The following is a 7,927-nucleotide window of genomic DNA, read 5'->3' as shown; positions in this document are numbered from 1 at the left end:
AACTATGCCCAAAGGGCTACAAAAATGTGCATACCCTTTGACCCAGCAATATCGCTACTAGGACTATATCCCCAAGAGATCATAAAAATGGGAAAGGGTCCCACACATACAAAAATATTTATAGCAGCACTCTATGTAGTTGCCAAAAACTGGAAGTCAAGGGGATGTCCATCAATTGGGGAATGGCTGAATAAATTATGGTATATGAATGTAATGGAGTACTATTGTGCCATAAGAAATGATGAACAAGAAGACTTCAGAGAGGCCTGGAAGGACTTATATGACCTGATGCTGAGTGAAAGGAGCAGAACCAGGAGAACTTTATGCACAGCAACAACCACAGTGTGTGAGAGTTTTTTCTGGTAGACTTAGATTTTTGTAATAACACAAGAACTTCTTACCAAAAAAAAAAAAAAAATCCCAATGGAGGATCCCAAGGCAAAATGCCTGCCACACTCAGAGAGAGAAATATGGAAGTCACTCACATATTGTAGCAGATCATGTTTGTGTATGTGTATGTGTTTGTGTATCATGTTCTGATTTGTTATACGATTTCTTTCATTTGTCTTAGTCTGACTACATAGCATGACTATAGTGAAAATATACTCAATAGGAAAGTATTAAAAAAAAAAATAAAATAAAATAGATACCTTCTCCTACACTAACAACCCCCCTCAAACAAAACAAAAACAAAAGCAAAATTCTCTCCTGCTTCATTTACACAATTAATTGGGACTTGTGTATAAAGACAGGTTCATAGGCAAAATGCCTTGACTTTACCACTCAGTTTTCAAAAGAGACACAAATTGATCATATGGGTTGTCTAGATATATGCAATATTCTTGGTAAACTGTCCAAGAGAGAATAATTTTGAAAAGAATACAAGTTTAAGGACATCACAATTATTCATTTGGAAGCTCCTGATCATAATTTAGGATTTGGAATATTTTGTATTAAAATTGGATAATCTCTCTCTTTCTCTCTGTAGTGCTGAGCTTGGAATCAGGAACTCATCTTCTTAAGTTCAGATCTGCCCTCAGAAACTACCTGTGTAACTTTGATCAACTCACTTAACCCTATTTGCCTTAGTTTCCTCATCTGTAAAATGAGATGGAAAAGAAAATGGCAAACCACTCCGATATCTTTGCCAAGAACACCCCAATAGGATCATAAAGAATCAGACATGACTGAACAGTAACAATTCCTGAATAGAGGGGCAAAAGTTTACCTTTAGAATTGAGAATCTACCTTTAGAATCCCTTCTCTGATTGTGAGCATAAGAATTGCTCCTCAACTGCCAGTTGCTTCCCACCTACAACATGCTTTCAGGAATCATCTGTGAGATGGGGTGTAGGAAGAGTGCCTTCCAGCACTGGCCTCATTCCACACTAAAAACAATAGGCCTTTCTCATATGAGATCAAGTCTAGAGGACTCACCCAGCAGGTAGGGTCTGTTTTTAAGTTCCATTCTGTTTAAAAACCTGGAACTGACTAATTCTACAAGATCCTGCCCTATGTCTAGCAAATCTCCCCAAATTCTAAATCACCCTTCTGATGACCATAATACCTCTTATTTAAAGTCATAAGCCTCACTGAATGTAATCTTATCTGTTACTTCTACCAATACCTTCCTTTCTATCCCAGCCTTACTCTTCTCCAACAACCCATACTCCAAATATCTATCTTTTTCTGCCTTGATCCTCTACTTTGCCCTATGAAACCCACATTCTTGTGTCAATAGCTTTCCCATCTACCTCATTCTCTTCTACCTTAACTGCTTTCAATTTCTGGAACTTACTGGTTTTACTTGTTTTTACCCTCAAGACATCACAATTCTCACCAACCTCTTCAACGTTGTCCACTCATTCTCTACTCCATTTGTACTGTATAGAGATTGACTCCATCTACTCCTCTCATTCCACTGGCATTTTAAGAAGCTCTCTCTGCCATTTCCACTCAATTGCCCTTCCTCCTTGGAAGGTCATGCCTTAAGATTTTGTCACCTTGACAAAGTCAGCTAGCTGGTGGCACAGTAGAACTGGATAGCACTGGCTTGGAATCAGGAAGACCTGAGTTCAAATCCAGACAAGTCACTTTATTTCTCTCTGCCCTTGTTTCCTCAACTGTTTCCAGGGTTGTTGTGAGGATCAAATGATATCAAACAAAGTGCTTCACATAGCATCTGGCATACTAGTAGTCACTTAATAAATGCTTGTTTCCTTCCACCTGTTATTAACATTTACCAGCTTCCAGAACAGCCCCACCTTCCACAATTGATGTCAACACCACTTCATAGCCTCTCCTTTCACCCCAAGCCCTGCCATCATTCCAGGTGATTTCAGTATTCCTGTTGATGAGGTTTCTAATGCCACATTTTCCCAGTAGTTGGAACTCTTCATCTCTATGATCTGCACCTCCCACTTACTTCAGTGATCCAGATATGTGGTCACACTTTAGACACTAACTTATAACTTTTCACTTGAAGGTTCTTGAACATTGAAGTTCCCCTCTCCTACTCTACCTTTACCATTCCCTAAACCATTCCAATCCTCTTCACTGACCTTATGGATGAGGAACCTCCATTTCCTTGGTCCTTTTCTCCTGATTCATCCCACCTGTTTTGGCTTAATTTCTCTCTCTTCCCATTCTTGCCTCTTAACCAGATTTTTCAATAATTCACTCGCTTACACTTAACTTCTAGTCCTTTCTTTGTTCCTTCTCTATTAATCTCCATTTCTGTTGTGGGGAAATGCTTTGTAAACCTTAAAGTGCTACAAAATATGAAATTTTTGTTATAATCATCAAAGCAATTGTGGTAAGAGTGATATCTGTTTCATGTAGATTGAACTGGTCCTTTAAGGGAGCAGGGAAAGCATTTGACTTGTTATCTGAAAAATAAAAGGTCCAATCTCTAGGGAGTTAGCATTACATATTTGATCAGGATTCCCATTGCTGTATAGAAATACTTTTCTGATCTAGTAATGGCCCCTTCCTGTGGTGAATAAAGAGCTTTCAAATCTTTTAAATTTAGGAATTATGTTATTTTTAGACCATAGGGGAGTGAATATCAATAGCTTTTTACAGACTACATCCATTATCATCTGGGTTTTCTCCCTCCAATTTATTCCCCCAAACTTAGGCAAGAGTGCTGGACCCTCAGTTTCCTATGGGTTGATGTACACTTTGTTTCTTGTATCATCAGTATCATGTGAGGAATTAGTACCCTCCCAGAGTGGGGTTGCTTTCAGGACTCTGACCATTAGAGTATGGGAGTATGAAAAGGAAATTGAGGTAATCCTGAAGATGGATGGTAAAAATATATTTGGTAATAGTAAATTGGTCCTTCCTGATCTTAAACACAGAAATAGAGAAAACCCCCCCAAACAACCACCATGGTACTGGGATGTCTGTTCTACCATGTGGCCAAGATCAGGAATACAAATGGCCATAATTATTGATATAACTTCATTCAGGTCCCAGTAATCCACTGTGGATCATCAGGTACCATCTTCCTTTTTCATTAGCTTGAAAAAGTTATTATAAAGAAAATACATATATCAAAGTATTCAAGTCTCTTCTCCATTTTAAAGAATATCCTTCCCTTCCCCTGCAATCTAATGTTATTTAATAATAACTTCATAAGATGGTTCAGGCAACTCCAAGGGCTTCCATGATGATAGCTGGAATTATTATAATGCTTTAAGTTTTGCTAAGTACTTTACAAATATTACATCATTCAATTTTCACAACAACCCTGGGTTGTGAAACAGTTGAGGAAACAGAGGAAGAGAATGACTAAGTGACTTAACCAGGGTCACACAGTAAAGTATTTGAGGTATCAGGTCTTCTTGACCTGAAGTTCAATGTTCTACCCACATACCTCCTTTAGCTCTGGTTACTTAGAATAACTACCACAAAAGTCACCATCAGACCTCATAAAAGTACCGATTCCCAAGACCTCATAAGTCACTTTACCACAAGCCAATCTTCCTAATAAATTATTGCAATTGTGACTCAGGTAGTGTATTCTACCCCTCTCCACCTGAACAAGCATATGCCTTCCTTCAGAAGTCTTGCCTCCCAAACTCCATAGGGACTCTAAAAATTTCCTGGTAAAATAGTAATCTGATTGCTAGAAACTATTTATAGATTTGGATCCCCAAACCCCCTCACCCAACTAAAAAACTTCTAAGCCACAACGACTGTGGCGTATAGCCTTTGTGAGGTCATGATACTGAGATTAGAACAACCTGAGCCTAGCTAGGGAACCTTGTCTCTCATCTAAGAGATTTATCCCTACAGTCTCTCAAATCAGGATACAAATACTTTCATTTGCCAAACAGAGTGGGGAAATGATCAAAGAGGGTAGGGATTTTTGGAGCTATTCTAAATTTACTCAGGGCAGAATGATTCGTCCTATCAGATGCCCTGTTACAATTTTATTAATATCTTTGTGAGCTGATGATCAATCATTTTCTTGTCCATCCGCAGCAGAAGTTCTTTATATCAAAGACTATCACCTCCTTCTGCCATTTTATATGGTAAGATACACAAGTAACATACACAAGTAACATCTTCAAGTCTCTGGAGTGCTTTTGTTTGTATAGCTCCATCAGTCTCCTACCTAGGTCTCCATGTTGGTCTAGCAGGAAAAATCCATAGATAAAATTTGACCTGATATAATTGCACTTGGAGTAGTTTGGTCACAACAAGTGGGGACTCCTGGAAAGGGGACATAAATTCAATCTATCAAATCATGTCTCTTAAAAATTTTGATTGCTTCGTCTCTTTCCCACTGTCGTGAAGGGGCTGAAAAATGGAATTTATCTTAGTAGAATCAAGGATAGAGAAAAAGATAACAAATATTTTGATTTCAGGGCTCCTTTATGCTTTTAAAAATATTGAGAACCCTTCGAAAAAGCTTTTGTCTATGTGGGCTTTATCTCTCTATATTTGCCATATTAGAAAATAAAATCTTTTAGTATTATTATGAAAAGAGTTTTGACTTTGAGGATCCCCTGAAGGGCTGTTGGGAACTTGCAGAGTTCCTAGGCCACTCTTTGAGAACCACTGTACCAGAGCACCAATTCTAAAGAGGGATTATTAGACTGGTTCTTCGGGTCCCTAAGTGTGAAATTTGTAAGAATGGGTGGAAGTGTCAGAGAGCTGGATTTAGCCGGACATAAGGGAAACCATTCTAATAATGAGAGTTATCTGAAAGTCCAATTGCTTGAGTCAGTAGTGGGTAACTCCCCTCTGAGGGAGTTATTCTTTTCTTTTCTTTCTATTCTTTTCTTATCTTCATCAGGCATAGGTTAGACTAGATGAACTCTGAGGTTGTACTGAGATGTTGTGCTTCAGTAACTAGTACAAGTATCAGAGAACATGTTGACTGGAAAATACTTCCAGGCTCTCAGTGTTACTCCAAGAACTACATGTGTAAATGACAAGCAGAGAAAAGCCCTTTCCTCATATCGAATTTCACCTCTTCTTAATTTATTAAAATGCACTTTTCCATATATTCAATGGTTTCACACCAAGTAGAAATCTTTCTATATTTCACTCATTACATCAAGCTCTAATTAAAGCAAAATCACTTTATGTTCTATCAATGAAATGAGCTGAACCAAGTATGAGGATTTGTTCAGATGAACAAAATGAAGCCTCAAATTCAGTAAAAGCCACAAAGAGAAACCCATTTATTTGTGGCTCATAAATGTTTGATTTTGCTTTCACTTTACAGCAGATGTTGCAGAATTAAACCTAATAGTTATGTGGTTTTACAATGTTGTTTAAGTGCTTACAGACGGGTTTCTTTTTTTTTCCCCTTTTAATAAGCCATATGGTTTTGCCTGCAAACTCAGTTATTCTGAGAGAGAAATATGCAGTACAATCAGAATACTTTTTTTCATACATTTAGATCCATGGGTGTAAAATGTGCCTGTTTGAAATTGAGTCACAAATATCCAAATTAGTAATTTAAATTTTGTTAAAATATATTTCTCTACCTACACATATACATACATATGCAGATCTTACAGTCACACAGACACAGACACACATGTGTGTATCTATGTCTATATATTCCTGAAGACCATTTCCTAAATTCTGATTTGCATCAGTTGAGGGAATCCAGATTATGGAAGAAGTGAATTATTCTTTGACATCTGACTTAATTTTTCTACCATTTTAAATTTTCAGTTTGATGAGATCAGCTACCATAGTTCAGTCTGTGGAGCACAATTGCCTGATCATAGCATAAATTACTGATGCTTCTAGGGCTTTCTAAGGGAAAAGTGGTGGATTATGGGCATCATGAGAATAATTTGGTGGTCTATGGTTTAGTGTATCATACTTTCTATTTAAATAAAAATAAAATAATAAAAATGACTAATAATATAATAGTTGATCATAAGACAATATAAGCAATTATATTGCAATAAATATAAAAGTATCTAACAGACCTAAGCATCTTGAATTAAAGGTCAGATTTGTAAAGTTATTTGAAGAACTAATTTTATCTCTAAAGCACATTCTACTGAATGTGTTTTTTTTAAAAAAATATTGATCTCCTTACTTTATTTTAATTTCCAGATAAGTCTCTCTTCCTTTCTCTCCCATTCCCATCAAGTCATCCCTTCTAACAATGACTGAAAACAGAAAGAGAACAAAAAACAGAAAAGGAAAGTTAAACAACACATTGACCAAGTCCTACAATAAGTGTAAGTATATCTTACAGTATATGGGGGACTCATTGTCCTTCACCTTTGTAATTAATGGAAGGAGGTATATTTTCTCTTTTCTTCTGGACTAGGTTTGGTCTTTATAATTACAAAACTTTCACTTTTTTTGTTCTTTGCTTTCAGACAGTTAAAGACGTTAAGTATCTATTTTTTCTTGATTCTGCTTACATCATTCTAGATTTGCGCATATAAGTTTTGTATGCTTCTCTCAATATTTCATCATGTTTATGTACCTTTATTTACTTAGTCAGGCTTAATTCATAGGTACCTCCATTTTTTTCAATCCTTTATTACCACTGAAAATGCTACTCCTTTAATGAATATAGAAATGTTTTGGCTTTTACCTCCTTGAAACATATACCTAGAAATGGGATCTCTAAGTCAAAGTGTATAGACATTTAAATCACTTTAATTGCCTGATTCCAAATTGCTTTCAGGAAAGCTGGACTAATTCACAACTCCATCAAGAACATATTCATGTGCCTGTCTTCCCACAGCCTCCCCAAAATTCACTATTCTCATATTTTATAATCTTTGCCAATTTGTTGGGTGGAAACCTGTGCCTTTAAAACTTTTTAGATTTGAATTTCTCCTATTAGATATTTGTGTCAGTCTTTAATATGGTTGTTAATAGTTTGCAATTATTTAAAAAATTGTTGACTATTTTGTTGTTGTGCAATCGTGCCTGACTCTTCATTACCCCATTTGGGGTTTTCTTGACAAAGATATTGGAGGGGTTTGCCATTTCCTTTTCCAGTTCATTTTACAGATGAGAAAACCAGGGCAAACAGGGTTAAGTGACTTGACTAGGTTCACATAACTAGTAAGTGTCTGAGGACAGATTGGAATTCACCAAGATGAGTCTTTTTCATTCCAGACCCGGAGCTCTATCAGCTGCACCACCTAGCTGCCTTGTGTTGACTATTTATCCTTTGACTATTTATCCATTGAAGAATGACTCAGTCTTAGAAATATCAGTCTCCTAGATATCTTAACCATTAGACTCTTATCAGAGATATCTGATGTAAAAATTTCCTCCAGTTATGGGGGAAATGGTAATGGTATTGATTTAGCCTTTTGTTTTCATGTAATCAAAATGATCTATTTTTATCCTTTTTACTGGTCTCTCCATTTCATTAAGAACTCTCCATAGCCATATCTATGAATAATCTATGAAGAGTCAT

The 7,927-nt window shown here is 36.5% G+C and overlaps 1 long non-coding RNA gene across 2 annotated transcripts in view; it reads left to right on the top strand.

Moving 5' to 3' along the window:
• The first annotated feature begins 1,306 nt into the window (after positions 1-1,306).
• The window catches only part of LOC140526556 (uncharacterized), a 124,408-nt gene continuing 117,787 nt past the window's right edge, over positions 1,307-7,927 (top strand). For both annotated transcript variants that reach the window (XR_011974427.1, XR_011974426.1), the window contains exons 1-2: positions 1,307-1,444; positions 6,595-6,722. This is a non-coding gene — a long non-coding RNA (uncharacterized lncRNA). The remainder of the gene's footprint in view (positions 1,445-6,594; positions 6,723-7,927) is intronic.

This window comes from Notamacropus eugenii, chromosome 2 (genome assembly GCF_028372415.1).
Source record: "Notamacropus eugenii isolate mMacEug1 chromosome 2, mMacEug1.pri_v2, whole genome shotgun sequence".
NCBI classification, from domain to species: domain Eukaryota; kingdom Metazoa; phylum Chordata; class Mammalia; order Diprotodontia; family Macropodidae; genus Notamacropus; species Notamacropus eugenii.
Note: the sequence above shows the minus strand (reverse complement) of the source record. Positions and strands in the feature narration are given on the sequence as shown.